We start from the raw sequence: 14,354 nt of genomic DNA, 5'->3' as shown, positions 1-14,354 counted from the left end.
TCCCAAGTTGTTTAGGGCGTTGTATGCTAGTACCAAAACCTTAAACCTGGCAGGCAGAGAACAGGCAATTCATGCAAAATTCAGCTGTAATTTGCACAAATTAAACAACACAGACAATTTGCTCACTGGCCCGACTTGCTGAAGACTGAGTTGAGCTTCAACTCAATTCAGCTTGCATTTGCAGGCTGAACCATGGATTTTCCCCATATTCTAGGAACATTTTATGATTTTTTTTGGTGTTGAACCAATAAAGATCTGTGCAAACCACAGCCAGAATTTGCAAAAATCCTCCAACATCCTTAGCTTCATTTCCCTAGACATCTACACACAATGTGTGGATCTCTGGGTAGGGGTGATCAACATCAGGTGTGTGAAGGTGCGGTGCTATTCCCCCACTCATGTGTTGATTTTGTCTAAAAAGGGTTCGGGTAATGGGTAATTTTGTCTGAAAGGGGCTTGGGTGATGGGGAATTTTTAGTGACAGTCATGAATATCACAGTGCCTGAAGATTGCAAGCGACACGTCTGACAAATAGCAGCAAACACCACATTGTGGGCCTTTCCATTTGACGGGAGTGATTTAAAAGAAATAATTCCGTTGCATTTTGGTCTAAATACAACATAAAAACAGCAGGTGGGTGAAAGCAAAATGAAATTTCGTTTCAGGGACGATAAAGGGGAAATTGGAGGATACCAAGCAAAGCAAGAAGAAAATACAAGGATGAGAGATTCCAGGAGCCCCGGGGAAGATAGAAATGTTCCAGCCCACTCACTGGTTTCTTCATGGACCATCAGTCATCATTGGAAATAATGAAGAGCCTTTTCCATGGTTCTAGTTTTTAATAGGAGGCTGGCATATTCTGTGTTGGTAATGAGGATGCTCCAAGTACAGAAGTGCCCATCTTGAGAATTTCACTAACAAAATAGGAGGGGGGCATAGCTCAGTGTGATAGAGCACATGCCTGGCATGCAGAAGGCCCCAGGTTCGAGCCCCAGGTTCTCCAGGTAGGGCAAAGCAAGAGTCCTGCCTGAAACCCAGGAGAGTTGGTGCTGCCAGTCAGTGTCAACCACACTGAGCTAGATGGACTAGTGGTCTGACTCAGTATTAGGCAGCTTCTTAGGTTCCTAAGAGCTCAAGAAAAAGAAATTGGGATAGAATGCGGTCCTGACGAATGGAGCCAAGTCCTAACAGGGATGTTGGGTTTGTTTCATGATGAATAAACACGTACACACATGCACAAACAAATAGGTCCCATATGTTTCTTTGTTATTAATCCTGAAATGAAAAGGTCCAGAATGGACAACTACACATTTGTTTGTTTTAGTTTTTAGTTTTTTAAAAAATATCTTGAGAACAACAGGAATAGAAATGGCTTGAGATCACACACACACACACACACACACACACAGCAAAATAAAAACAAAAAAACAGGCAACGTTCATGACAAATGATGTTCTAACGAATGGAACACCACCGTGAATGCTTAAATCCAGTAGCAGAGCCTTCCTCAACCAGAGTCTCTGTAAATGTTTTGAACTACAACTCCCACCAGACTCAGCCAGTATGGTCAAAGGTCAAGGATGATGGGAGACTGAAACCAGTGCCGGATTTAGGAACAAGCCAAGAAATCCATGGCCTAGGGCCTCGCATTATGGTGATTTATTTAATTTATTTATTTATTACATTTTTATACCACTCAATAGCCAAAGCTCTCTGGGCGGTTCACAAAAATTAAAACCACAATAAAACAACCAACAGGTTAAAAGCACAAATACAAAATACAGTATAAAAAGCACAACCAGGATAAAACCATGCAGCAAAATTGATATAAAATTAAAATACAGAGTTAAAACAGTAAAATTTAAATTTAAGTTAAAATTAAGTGTTAAAATACTGAGAGAATAAAAAGGTCTTCAGCTGGCGACGAAAGGAGTACAGTGTAGGCGCCAGGCGGACCTCTCTGGGGAGCTCATTCCACAACCGGGGTGCCACAGCGGAGAAAGCCCTCCTCCTTGTAGCCACCTGCCTCGCTTCCTTTGGCAGGGACTCACGGAGAAGGACCCCTGAGGATGACCTTAGGGTCCAGGCAGGTACGTATGGGAGGAGGCGTTCCTTCAGATAGCCTGGCCCCAAGCCATTTAGGGCTTTAAATGTTAATACCAGCACTTTGAATCGGGCCCGGACCTGAACTGGCAGCCAATAAAGTTGTAAAAGGACTGGCGTAATGTGATCTCGCGGCCAGTCCCTGTTAGTAAACGGGCTGCCCTGTTTTGTACAAGCTGAAGCTTCCAGTGATAAGTAAGATGAGTTATAGTTGAAATCCCTTTGGCTTAAATACGTTGGGAAGTCTGGTCTGACTTACAGCAGAGTTCCCTTCGATGGAGAAAGTGTGGCAGTGCAGCATTTGGTATCTGAGACAATAAGTGCACACTAGAGCCAGTTTAAAAGAAGTTCAAATCAATTAGTGCTTTTATACACATAATAAGAGAATGACATCTAACTACAAGCATCCCCTAATGCCAGGTGGTACACTTTCATTGCCTTACCTATTATAATGCAATGCACTTTTTTCTCTCTTTATTTTTATGGTATGGGCCCTCTGAACCTTGACATGATTTAGGGCCTCAGCATGTCTTAATCCAGCTCAGGCCAAAACATCTAAAGGAACACAGGTTAGGGAGGCTGAACTAGATGAATGAGGTGATCCCCCCCCCAAAAAAAACCTTGCTACTTCTCTCATCCACCTTATAATGTAATAAATATCTGTCAAAAATCAGTTCTGTCTGGTAACTTCTGAAGAAATGCAGAAGTTAGCAAATTGATATCAAAAGATGCTGGTGGACTTTTCCCCCTCTGAATTTCTTCTCAAATATTATAAGAGAGGAAAGGCACTAAAATGGTGGGTGGTTTGGAGAGTTACCAACCAAGTGCTGGATTGTTTACTAGCTATTTTGTCTACTGAGTACAAATTTGCAAGAGAAATTGGCTTTCCAGAGATAATTCATGAGTGTGCATAAAAAAAAGACCCAAAAAACAAAGCTTTAAAGTGAACTGGTCTCTTTGTAAATTGTTTACAGTCAGGTTGGCCCATTAGATTTGTCTTTCTTAATCAACAGTATAATTAATGCCTTTATTAGGACTAATCCAAAAACTACAAAATAGGCAGCTACCGGTAGTTTTCTAAGACTATTGTTCAGGCTCAACGTTACGTGACACAAAAATAGGAAACAGGACGTGGAGTAAAAAAACCCAAAACCAGAGCAGGCCATGGTATAATTTCAAAAATGTAGTAAATGTCCTTGGAGAATTGAATTAGAAGGTTTTCTATCATGACTCATGAGGCTGTATGTACGGGATGGGATCATGGTGTGTGTGCGTGCATGCAAAGGCATGTTACAAGTTTGTACTGCCCCACCCCACCCCCAAAATTAACCCTTGGAAAGGCAACGGTGCAAGAGGTGTGGTCACAGACAGTGGCGTGCAAGTTTACTGTGCAATCATAGACACATAAAAAGAGCCATACTGGATCATACCAACATCCATCTAGTCCAGCATTCTATTCACACAATGGCCAACCAGTTGTGCACGGGAAACCTACAAGCAGCGCATGAGTGCAACGGCACCCTTCCACCCATGTTCCCCAGCAACTGGAGTACATAGGTGTACTGCCTCTGTTACTAAAGGTAGCATGTAGCTATCAGGACTAGTAGCCACCGATGGCCTTCTCCTCCCCATGAATTTGTCCATCCCCCTTTTAAAGTCATCCAAGTTGGTGGCCATCACTACATCTAGGGCAGTGAATTCCATAGCTTAACTATGTTCGGTGTGAAGTCTTTCCTTTTATCTGTCCTGGATCTTCCACTATTCAGCTGCATGGGTTGACCCCCCATTGGGTTCTAGTATTATACATAAGCATGCGCAGCACATTTCATTAGGGTGTGCACCCTGGGAATATTTTTTAAAGGCAAACATTTATTGAACATCAACCATAAAGGACATTACTTTTATTCATTCATTTATTAAACAGTGTAGGCACTGATGCCCTATTCAGCAGCCAGAGGGAAGTCGGGAACTGTTCCCACAGTATTTAGATCCCTTTATAGATCCCTACTCAATAGCCCCCTCAATTTGCCACTTACTGCTTGCACATACCTATGCTACTATATGAGAGGGAGAAAAATGACTCCCTCTCCACTTTCTCCAAACCACGAATCATTTTGTATACCTCTATCATGTCTCTCCTTGCTCACATTAGTCCAGCCTTCTGTTCATACCATGGCCAGCAAGTTGCCTGTGGGAAGCCTACAAGTAGAACATGAGGGCAACAGCAACCCCTCACTCAAGTTCCCCAGCGACTGGTGTATGGAAGCACACCGCCCTCAATCCTGGAGGCCTAATAGCCCTTGATAGCTCTATCCTCCATGAATTTGTCTAACTCCCTTTTAAAGGCATCCCAATGGGTGGCCATCACTAGGTGTTGCAGTAGCGAATTCCATCATTTAACAATTTATTTATTTATTTATTTATTTATTACATTTTTATACCGCCCAATAGCCGAAGCTGTCTGGGCGGTTCACAAAAATTAAAACCTTAATAAAACAACCAACAGTATAAAAACAAAATACAGTATAAAAAGCACAACTAGGATAAAACCACGCAGCAAAATTGATATAAGATTAAAATACAGAGTTAGAACAGTAAAAATTAAATTTAAGTTAAAATTAAGTGTTAAAATACTGAGAGAATAAAACGGTCTCCAGCTGGCGATGAAAAGAGTACAGTGTAGGCGCCAGGCGGACCTCTCTGGGGAGCTCGTTCCACAACCGGGGTGCCACAGCAGAGAAAGCCTTCCTCCTAGTAGCCACCTGCCTCATTTCCTTTGGCAGGGGCTCACGGAGAAGGGCCCCTGTCGATGATCTTAAGGTCCGGGCAGGTACATTTGAAGGAGGTGCTGTGTGAAGAAGTCCATCCTTTTATCTGCCCTGAAGCTCCCACCAATCAGCTTCATAGGATCACCCCTGGTTCTAGAATCATGGGAAATAATTTTATATGCCTCTATCATGTGAACTGCCCCAAGAGCTTTTTGAAAACTGCCCAGAGAGCTTCGGCTATGGGGTGGTATATAAATGTAATAAATAAATAAATGAATGAATAAATAAATAAATAAATGTCTCCCCTTACTTGTATCATGTCTAACCCTACTGCCCCTGTTTTGGGAGAAGATGTTTCAGGTAATCAATCAGACTCAGATTCGGACCTAGAGGAGGTGGTGCCAGGCACCAGCCAGCATGTACCAGTGGGGGAGGAAGCTCTCATGAGTGATTCCCAACTGGGAGTCAGCCCTCTCCAGAGATTATCTCAAGGCCAAATCCTACACACTTGGTGGGAAGTGAGGTTTCTTCCGGGGGTGAGGGTCCCAACAAGCTAGCTGATGCTAGGGTCCGCCAGAAGCTCAAACACACGGGGCGGGAGGAAGGCATGAGAAAGTCAGTTCAATTACGCCAGAACCTGCCTCTGCACCAGGCTCTCTGAAGTTACAGGCATTTGGGAAGTGCCTTCCTATTCTTCTTGATCGGACAATTGTCTTGCTTAGTTTGCATAGTTTTGCCTAGGGGGACATTTCCAAGAGGTTAGACTCTCTTCAAGTAGAAGAGATGTTTGCTGTGTAATAAAAGCTTTGTAGATTACCTAGAAGGCCTTGTCATTTTTCTCCCATCGAAAGCTAGGGAGACATCCCTCACAATACTAGAACCTGGGCACATCACATGAGGCTGAATGGGAGAAGATTCAGGACAAATAAAAGGATGTCCTTCACATAGCACATAGTAAACTATGGAATTCACTTCCACAAGATGTAGTGATGGCTGCCAATTTGGAAGGCCTTAAAAAGGGATTGGATAAATTCACGGAGGAGAGGCTATGAACTGATAGTCTTGATGGCTATATAGTATCTCCAGGATCAGAAGCACTATGCACCTTTTGTCATGTCTAACCCTACTGCCCCTGTTTTAGGAGAAGGTGTTTCAGGTAATCATCAATCAGAATCTGATTCGGACCTAGAGGAGGTGGTGCCAGACACCAGCCAGCCTGTACCAGTGGGGGAGGAAGCTCTCATGAGCGATTCACCAGCTGGAAGTCTGCCCTCTCCAGAGAGAATCTCCTCAAGGCCAAATCCTATACACAGTGAGAAGTGAGCTTTCTTCCGGAGGAGAGCGCCCCGACAAGCTAGCTGATACTAGGGTCCACCAGAAACTAAAATGCACAGAGTGGAAGGAAGGTGTGAGAAAGTCGGTCCGACTAAGATTGCACCAGAACCTGCCTCCACACCAAGCTCTCTGAAGTTACAGGTGTTTGGGAAGGAGCTTCTTGTTCTCCTTGGTCAGACAATTGTCTCGCTTAGTTTGCATAGTTTTGCCTAGGGGGAAGTTTCCAAGAGATTAGACTCTCTTCAGGTGGAAGAGATGTTTGTTGCTTAATAAAAGCTTTGTGGATTGCTTAGCAAGCCTTGTCATTTGCCTCCCATCGAAAGCAGGAGTGTTCTGAGAAACACGACAACTTACTTTTTCCCCCAAGTCTAAACGGTCACATTTCCGCCTAGGGGAGTTGCTTCAGCCCCTTAGGCTGCGATCCTATGCATGTTTAGACTGAAAAATGTCCTACAACTCCCGGCATTCCCCAGCTAGGGCATGCTGGGAGTTGTGGGCCTTTTTTTCTGTCTAAACACGCATCGGATTGTGCCCTTTCTTTCCCTTTCCTATCCTATACATGTTAACTCAGAAGCAAAACCCATTGTGTTCAATGGGATTTATTCCCAGCACATAAGTGTGTAAAGTCTTGCAGCCCAAGAATTGCAAAGCCATCCCAGCATGGTGAATTGTTCACTTGCATGGTGATGGCTGCTGCAGCAGCAGCTCTAACTCCCAAAGCCAAATGATAAAGGATTTCCTTCCCCTCCACTCCATCACTATTCCATAGGCATTCCACTAGTTTCAACTAGCAAACCTCATCACCAGCTACCACTGATTAAAATCCTAGAAGCTAGCGTTTTGACATGCAAATTGGTCTGAAGAGAGTTTGAGGATTCCGTCCTCCACTTTCCCCAAATGCAAGTATTCCCTGCTATGAGACTGTTAAAACCCCAGGAGCTCCAGCAGGCTAGACTTTGTCAAGATATTACAAATCAAAACAACAGTAAGCACAGCAACAAGAAGACGGATTAAAGGGGAGGGGAAGAGACAGTAGAATCATGAAGGTAAGAACATAAACTATCCATCAAAGGAACGGAAGCGTATCATTTCTTCACCTGAAACATTTAATATAATGCCTATGTAAACCACCTTTGAATTGCAAGCCTAGGAGCCTGCCCCACTCAACGTAGTGGGATTTCTTCCAAGCAAGCATGCACAGAGGATTGTGTTTTTCTCGTCATTCCTTTGGAAGATCCATCTTTTCTGCTTTCACATAGAGCTGCTATACATGAGTGATTTATTGCACACTCATGAAAATGTGTGGGTCCTTTACATGACACTGTCAACCTCCAGTATGTCTCCAGTACCTTCCCCCAGTAATCTCATTTTTAAAAACTGGGATAATGGAGTATTTAAAATAATTGCAGGATTTTTTTTCCACCACTAGATGACGATCTTTCATTGAACACTATGGAACATTGCTCAGATGGGAAGTTTTAAATTACAAATTGCATGGTCACCATTAATCACCATCTAAAGGAGCCCATATTGAACATGGAAAGACCTAAGGGGAAAAAAAAGACTAGTAAGGTTTCAGGTTTTTTCCTTAATGTAGAGACATCTGCAGCCTCACCTCTGCATAACTCAACATCACATAAACTGGCAACTGTTATTTTAGAACATAAGTGTTGCTCTTCCTAAAGCTGAATCACCCACCCCACTGCATTTTTCCTGGCACACCTTCAACATGCATGCCTACCTAAACCATATTTGCACTGCAATCCTAAGCATACTTGCAATGGAGTACAGCCATTGAACACAACAGGACTTCCTTCCAAATAAGGACACATGGGGCGTGAATCCATTCTGGGTTTTATTCGGTAGCAGCCAGAAGTCTAAAGGAGATATCCAAAGTGCTGAACCCTATAACCTCCAAAATTGGTTCAGCACCTTGGATAGCCCCTTTAGAGTTCTACTGGTTCTGACTGAAACCTAGAATGGAATCAAAGCTCCACCAAAATCAGAGCCACCAGCCTCCACTGCCCAAATCCAATGAGCCCTTTTCCCGCTGTGCTGTTCCATGCAGCAGATATTCTACAAACACACACACTCACCTTTCCCTTTTGGAAGAAAACTTGGGGCACTTTTCTCCTCTGCATTCTCTCTCTATTCTGGCCAAGCCCACAAGGCTTTCTGGTTTGTACTTCCAAAAAAATAATAATTGTATGGCATGTTAACTGGTCCAGCCTAGCTTGTTGTCCGCTGACCTATTGTTCCATTAAAACCACAGATTACAAGTCGGGCACAGCTTCAGTAATAATTAATTCTGGCCCCCTGGGCCGACAAGAGCAGGCACATTAAGAAAACTCTGAGCAAGCAGAACGAACAAAGGCAAATGTTCCCTTAACGGTCCAGCCAACTCTCAGAACCTATTTATTATTTCATTACTCGTTTATGTGTGAGAGAGTATGTGTATGTCTGCAAATATATATAGTTATCTGTATTCCCCCTTCTCTTTAGGTCACATTGGTCAGTTCTTTTCCCCAAGGAGTTCCTGTTTATTTCACAAAGACCCATGGCTGGCTCAAAATTGCTGCAAGGTAGTAAGATTTATTTAGTTAGTTCATTTATTTCATTTCTATACCACCCAATAGCTGAAGCTCTCAATAGCTGAAGTTGGTTGCTGCCCAGGCCCAACGCTAGGATGGACTGTTGTGGCTAAAAGAAGAAGTAACAAATCAGGATGTCCTGGGTTCATATGTTGCCTACGATGGCCACGTGTCCCCTTTTACAGAGGCCAGTCCTCTGTTTGAAGGCCTGCCAGAGGAGTGTCCTCTGTTTGAATGCATGCTCTGCTTCAAGTGCTGTACTGTCTGTTTCCAGTTTAAAGATAAAGAACTGTAGGAAATGTTGCCCATCCACAGCACTGGACAACAGACTGAACCGGTGGGCACGCAGTTCACCTGGTCAAAGTATTTTGCACTATGGTGGGATGTACTATATTTCTATTTAAATTATAATCATTTTTTAAAAAAAATTTGCATCTTTGTGTGTAAATTAACACACACACACACACACTTTATGCAAATCACTGTCCTCTTTTTTGATGACGCATTTCCTCTATTTTGGCAATTCATAAATGGAAGGGGAGCTTTCTTCTGCAGAGAGCACCTGTGCGCATACATGCGTAAGCCCCTAGCCTCTGTTCTCAGTACTCTGTGCAGCTAAATGCATGATGGGCAAGAGCTGAGACCGCTGGCTTGGTGCATTGAATGAGCATAGAGAAAGGACGTCTGTCAGTTTCTGTTTATGGAACTGCCACACGGAAATGTTCTGCTGCTTCCATGTGGCATTGGTGACATCGGCGAGTTCATGACCTCTCAAAGGTTCGATTGTAGATACATAAGATCTTCTGAGCAGACATGTTAATTTGAAAAGGGTCTCTCCAGAGGTAGTAAGTTTGAAAACCACTGCACTGCTCCATAATCACAGCTCAGTAGGTAGCACATCTCCACAGGTGCTAAGTGCATTGGCCAGGTTGTCCCCCGAACTACTCAAATGTGAATCTGATCTAGGGCCGCTATATTGTATGGCTTACTGTCAAATCCACCTCTCTGTTGTTAAGAAGGTGCAATCATGGGGTCGCTTTGGGAGTTCAGCCTGCTTAGTCACAGCATCCAGTGACAGCACTGAGTCATTTGGCCTTGCATCGTTGGAGAAGGATGCTACGATGCTGTGCACGCCCACTGTAGTCAAATCATACAAAGCAGGAGTTTGACAAATTGCTAATAGCAGACGCCAAATGGATTGCATCCCCAAACACGCTGTTTCAAAGGGCGGACGTTAAATCTCATAGAGGACAGTGGTGTCACAGCAGTAAGCTTCATCCACAGCCCTCACACATTCAACAGAGTGCAGGTAAAGAGCCCCTATATACAGCTGTATGCTAATCAGCTCTCCATGCATGTTCTAAATAACATATGTAAGTTGTGGACAGAGCCTGCTACTGAGTTGCTTTAGCACTAAGAAGGCTGAGCAATGAATGGGGCATATATGTAAGTAGCTATTGGGAACTCATTCATCCATGGGCATGCCTACACCAGCCATTTATCCTTGGCTGGTCAAGTAGTCCTCCCTGTGCCTCCAAATGATACACAGGAGATCCTGGGGTCAACCGGGGCGACCACACACTTTGCGCTGGATATCTAGGGCCATAGCTAGATGGGGCGATATCCTGGGGCAATCCCCAAGATCGTCCCTGTGTGTCCACATGATGCACAGGGAATCCCGGGAGCAGGGAGGGATGATCCCTCCCTTTCCCCGGGATCTTTCCGCAGTCTCGGGATGATACCAAGACTGTGGAACATGTGGGTGCACATCACAGTTTGTCCCGGCTCCTTGCGAGTAACCGCGAGGAGCCAGGAACCACACAAGGGGCACTGAGCTCCTCAGGAGCTCTGTGGCCATCAGGGGTGGGGTGGGGTAAGTGGGGAAATTTATTTATTTATTTATTTATTTAAAAAAACTCACAGTTCAGCGCTCAAGTGCTCGTGCACTCCTCAATTGAAAAAAAATGGTGGGAGCAATGTCCTCTTTCTTCCTGGAGATCGCGTGCCACGTGTAAACAGAGGGGGACGAACTCGTGATCATAATATCGCGAGATCCTCACCCCCTCCATCGCACTAGTACCTGTAGGTCTAGCTGAGGACTGGGACTGCTTTTTCCCCAGTTTTTACAGCAGTCACAGGACAACTCCAAGGTCCACAGGTAGTGTGGTGCAGGCTCCCAGGTCCTCTCTCCTCCCCGTGAGTAGCAAGGCTCCTCAAACGGGCCTGGAGCTGTGTGGGGTGGTTCTGTGCCCATTGGGTGGGGGACAGCATTTTCACCATTCCTGAGATGGCTGGTTTTCAGCAGGGTTGTTTTTGTTGGGAGTTTTGCATATTTGGAAGGGGGAATTGCTTGCCAAAATGTGCATATTAGGAGAAAGCGTGCTCAAAAATGCATATCTTAGGAGAAAGGAATACACAAACAATCTATGTGTCTCCATCCATTTTGTCTTGCAAGTTCACAAACTGATGTAGAAATGGGATGGTTCTAACTAAACCCAGGGCTCAGATAGGTTCATGTGGGCACAAGAGGTCTTCAGGCAACTGCTTCAGATCAACGACTTTAAAGGTCAACATCAGCACACTAAACTGAGCCTAGAAATGAGCTGGTCACTGATATATTGCAGGAACTGAAGAGTGCTCAAAGTATTCTTCCAAAGAGCCTTCTAGTGGACACTTTGGAAGGTCATGGGACATCTCGTTGTTGCTCTCAGGACGCTGCCTCCTTGAGCCAAGGGGGCTGTCTACATGCAGGGAAAGCCCAGCACTGGTTGCAAATCTGCACTGCATCCATTATATGACACAGCCACAGATTTGCAGCCATGGCAGGGCTTTCCCGCAAAGCTGTGCTTTCAAAAAGTCAGGTGCTTACCCTGACTTTTTCCATGGGAGTGAGGCCAGTGTGGCTCTTCTGCCATCTGAGCTCACTCCAGGACCAATCTCGACACCACCCTGGTAGCAAAACCATGGGGTTTGGGAGGGAGGCGCCATGAAGACAGCCAACTTGGAGCCATGAAGACACAAGCCCCCTTGTGAATGTGACATGAATACGAGGCCTATTGGTGATGCTCTTCTTTAGAGGTTGCATCTCCAGGAGCAGCTTACCCAGCAAGGCATTTCAACATTCAGTTCTGTCCGCCTGCCAAGTCGGCAGAGCTGGGAACTGTGACTTTGCTCCAGGACTTTGCCCTGATCTCAGTGGGCTCGCCCTGCGGAGAGGACGACACGGGAAAATGGGTATGTTCCAGCCAACAGTCTATTAATTACTTATTGGCTTCCGTTGCTCTGTGCGTCAGGCAGCTATTTTGAAAATAGCAGCTACACACATCCATACCAAGTTGCCGTGAGCACATCCTACGAATGTGGACCACTGGAAGAAAGGAGCTTATGAAGGGTCAAGAAAAGATGTGTGCCGCATTCGCTTGTGGAAGAAGATGGATATTTGGAAGTGGGTGGGCAGGAGAGGACCACAAGGAATTACAATGTGTCCATTTTGATATGCAGCACATGCCAAAGGGTCTTGTGCCAGGGATCAAGAAACCAGTATCAGAGGCAGTAAACCTATACACACCAGCTGCTGGGGGCACATGGTTGGGAGGGTGCTGTTGCACCGTGTCCTGCTTGTAGGTTCATGGTCAACATCTGGTTGGCCACTGTATGAACAGAGTGCTGGACTAGATGAACTCATGGTCTGTTCCAGCATGGCACTTCATATGTTCAGGGGAACTGAGGCTAAGAGGCAAATTAGCCAGCAATTTTATCCACCAGCAATTACATTTCAAGACCCCCCAAAACTTAGAACAAGATATTCCTGTGCATGTGAATATCATTATCATCATTGTGAGCCAGTTTTCTATAGCAATTACAGCAGAGGTAGGCAACCTGGTGCCCTCCAGATGTTTTGGATGACAACTCCCATAAGCCCCAACCATCATAACCAATTGTCAGGGATTATGGGATTTGGAGGACATCTGGAGGACACTGGGTTGCCTACTCCTGGGTTAGAGTGCCATGTCCCACCACCTTCTTGACACAACCACCCCAGAGCTAGAGAAGATCTCAGGGGAAGGAGAGGATCCTGTTGCTGGCCTCACCTGTTTGACTGGGGAAATGCACGGAGAATCGTGACTTTCAGAGGATAACTACATTTCAGTTCACATATTGGTTCACAAGTGCAAAAGGCCTTTGACATAAGCAATGGGGGGAAACAGCTTATGAAATGCAAATGAATTTTCTTTAACCAAGGATGGTTTTTTCCCCCAGGTTCTTCAGTTCCAACCACTTTTGTCCCTGCTTCATTTGCTTCTCCTTCATTTCAAACTGACTAAGCACTCCTGACTTTGTTCAAATCTAAATCAGAAGAGGCGGCAGTTCCACAGCCCTAAAATAAAGCCCTGTTCTACAAGTGGACTGCTGCTCATGATTCATGGGACCCAATCCAATATCTGTATCTCCATCTCTTTCCCCCCATTTATTTAAAATATTACTGGACTGCTCTTCATTCAAATCAGCCTCCCCCAAACCAGTGTCCTTCAGATATTTTACAATTCCCATTTTCCCCAATACGATCAGGATCTCTTCTAGATCACCCCAGAACGCAGGACATGGAATAATGGGTTCAAGTTATAGGACACCATGTTCTGGCTGGACATCAGGAAAAGCCTCCTGACTGTTAGAGCAGTACGACAATGGAACCAATGTCCTAAGGAGGTCATGAGCTCTCCCACACTAGAGCGATTCGAGAGGCAGCTAGACAGCCATATGTCAAAAATGCTTTAGGGTGGATTCCTGCATTGAGCAGGGGGTTGGACTTGATGGCCTTATAGGTCCTTTCCAATTCTACTGTTCTATGAAAAGAGATCTTTAGGTGTTTGGGTCCCAAGCCATTTAGGGTTTTAAAGGTAAGTAGCAGTACCTTGAATTGGCCTGAAAGCAAATATTTACATTTTAATTTCCCTTTTCTCTGCCAAGGAGCTCAATGTGTTCTTCTCCGATACCTACCTATACATTCATTCACACACAAACTGTGTTGTTTTAAAAGAAATGATGCTGCTAAACATGGAATTATTGTTAACCATGACAGCACGTTGTAAAATCAGTTTGGATCCCCTGAAAGTAAGATTTCAAGAGAGCAGGACATTTCCTGCATCCATCACCAGGAGCTGCAGCACTCAGATCTTGCAACGATCAGAGCAGTTGGAGGAGGAAGATGGAAAACACCAGGGCCAGCTATGGAATTACTGGAATGGGAATCGCATCTCTCGCCCTGACACTGGGGCATTCCACACAAACAGACTCACCAACTATAGTATGTAGGACTCAAGTTTGACTTCGGCCATCCTTCCTCAACTGCTACAGAGAACGGCATGTGGCTGCCTCTCTTCCCTTCCACAAAAAAAGATCTTTATGAAACTTGGTCTCCCCCAAATGACTCCTGGTTTCAAATTCTCGGGAAAGATCATCACCAGTTCCCCTAGGAAGCAACTGCAATTTCCTCTCTTCCTCCTTGGACTCACTGCTACATTGTAAGTCATTGGCTTACTATGCAAGCCAAGTGTAT

At 44.7% G+C, this 14,354-nt stretch overlaps 1 protein-coding gene across 8 annotated transcripts in view; it reads right to left on the bottom strand.

Moving 5' to 3' along the window:
- Positions 1-14,354, bottom strand: part of PTPRU (protein tyrosine phosphatase receptor type U) — a 410,313-nt gene that overhangs the window by 252,817 nt on the left and 143,142 nt on the right. The window lies entirely within an intron of this gene.

Source organism: Elgaria multicarinata, chromosome 13 (genome assembly GCF_023053635.1).
Source record: "Elgaria multicarinata webbii isolate HBS135686 ecotype San Diego chromosome 13, rElgMul1.1.pri, whole genome shotgun sequence".
Lineage (NCBI taxonomy): Eukaryota > Metazoa > Chordata > Lepidosauria > Squamata > Anguidae > Elgaria > Elgaria multicarinata.
This window is presented reverse-complemented; position numbering and strand designations above follow the sequence as displayed.